Source organism: Macrobrachium nipponense, chromosome 9, assembly GCF_015104395.2.
Source record: "Macrobrachium nipponense isolate FS-2020 chromosome 9, ASM1510439v2, whole genome shotgun sequence".
Lineage (NCBI taxonomy): Eukaryota > Metazoa > Arthropoda > Malacostraca > Decapoda > Palaemonidae > Macrobrachium > Macrobrachium nipponense.
The window spans coordinates 108,416,289-108,418,788 of NC_061110.1; positions in this window are offsets into that span (position 1 = coordinate 108,416,289).

Genomic DNA, 2,500 nt, shown 5'->3' on the forward strand with positions numbered 1-2,500 from the left:
AAATTTTCCCGACAACACATGGCATGAAACTGCAGGCAAAATTACTAGTCAACGAAGAGTAAATGATGGGTTATACATTGCAGCCTACGCATTCACGTGTTCTTACTCGTAGCGAGCAGATGCTTATTATGACCTACTTTTTATTCATCTGTTGCTTTCTGTGATCTTTATTTTCAAATCTTCAATCGCATCAGCAATTTATTTCTTTATCATTTTCCTATTCTCCGTTTGGGTATCTTATTTCCATTACTAAATATCCCTCCCTTACTTGCCACTTTCGATTGGGTGTTAACTTTATCATGTCGAATTAACCGTTAACATTCCCCGATGTCAGATTAATAAATCAGTCAATCAATACCTCTCCTCTTCTACCATGATTTCTTCTTTATTAACTAATAACCACAATCTGATATCTATTATGAACTCCACCATATCATATTCTTTCTCAATCACTTTCCTTTAGGTACTACTTTCTCCCTTGTATCAATCTTTCGTTTTCTTTTCTAGTTAAGGTTATTTTTCTACCTCTTAGTTTCCGTCACTGATGCCCAGGGAAACCAAATCATCCTCGTTAGTCATCTATTGTTTTACGAATCTCGCTTTTCTTCTTTCTATCTCTTCTATTTTTTTAATCAGCAACTAATTTTTCTTTCCCGCTTTGCCTGATCTCTACTTATATGTCCTTTATTCCCTTGTAGTTCTTACGTTCAGTAATTAGCATTCCAGTAACCAAGTTTTCATTATTCAGTTATTTTTGAATGTTCAACATGCAATATTCTTATAACTTAAGACGCATCCAATAAATTTTCACCATATTATTTTCATTGTTTATAATGTGAAATGAAAGAAATTGTTTATGTGTCCATTTTATCTTATAGACTGATCCTTTATATAACAATAGCGTAAATTTTTTCATTCTCATTGCGTTCGGTGCGCCATACGTTGATAACATCAGTAGTAGTTTCTTAATTTTATTTTTCTTCTATATAGCCGTGTTCTCACAATAAAGAGATGATGCATAGAATAGGTTTAAACCGGCGAGTGAATAGGACAAATTAGGATGTAAATATTAGTTAATAAAGAAATAAATAACTTTAGAATTTAATATGAAATCCTACAGCTTTCGAAAAAAACAGACAAAAACACTAGTTGAAAGTTTTTAACATAAAAAATGTCTTTTAGAGAAAAACCTGTCGATGATAAGCTATAAAGATGAATGAATTTGTTTGCTGCAAAAAGACTAATTGAATATTTGTCTCCTTTGAATAACAAAATTATTTAAAGATATAAATCGATGGTTAATGATACAGCCGTAATGGCCTATTCTATCGAAAGAGGACGTTTTGAAATAAAAAATAATTATATGAGAGGGTGTTGTGAAATAAGCTACCCTTGTGCCAGCAGGGGTTATTGCCCTTAGTTCATGAGCCTCTGTTAACATAGCACATTTCTTTATACCTACATGAGAAGGAGGAGTCTGATGTTTAATAGACCATACCACTAGCAACAGGAAAACTTAAATGGTCATGGTGAACGTATTTGATATAAAAAAACGACAAAACAGCGCACTGGAAAGTTACCCTGAGCAATGATTCACCAGAAAAAAATTATAGAAAAAATTCCAAAGACAAATACACGAAAAATATTTTGCATTAACAATCATGTTGGGATTTTCCACCCTGTTTCACTCGGTGAAGAAATAAATATATATGTCAGGGCAATAATTATCTGAAACACTGATCTTTATTGAATTCAAATGCAAACTTATGGGTTTTAAGGTTAATTGTGAATGTGTAAAAAATCAATGAGATTGTGGTGAAAAAGTCGGCATTGTAAGTCCGTGAGAAAAAAAGAATAAAGAAAGTCAAGAGAAAATGACAGCAGGTGAATAACAAGATAAAATAAGTGTGGTGCGTTGTAAAGATGAAAATCAATGTGAAAATAAAAGAAATTGGACATGAATGTGCATAATCAGACAAAGGGAACGAAATTGAAGGGAAATGTAACTAGAATGATGATGGGCTACTCCAACCTTTTTTTGTATGTAAGTCTCACTTCTGATAATTCTAACGCTCCCTATTTCCCCTTTCTGAGAACTATAATCCTATCATCTCTCTTGTACGCTATTCACATTTTTTCTCCCATACCTTCTTATCTTCTTTTGCTCCCCCTCTTCCTATTCTCTCAAGATTGTTCTTGTTTTAGATTTTCCTTTTAGGCGTCTAAATGCTCGACTTTTTTTCCTGTTTTGCATTTTATTCCTATCTTATTATATTTTACGTACATCCTTTCGTCTGACTTACTTCAAAACATTGCTTAATGAGCTGTGAGACTTAGCGATATTTTATCATTGGCCTGTATTTATTTTTATTATCCTTCCGTTCTATCATATCTTTCTTTCCCGTACTTGTAATTTTCTTCTGATTTTTATATATCAGCTTTAGAATCAAGGCATTTTCCCTTTGGCCATAACAAGTCATTCTTTACGTCGACATTTATA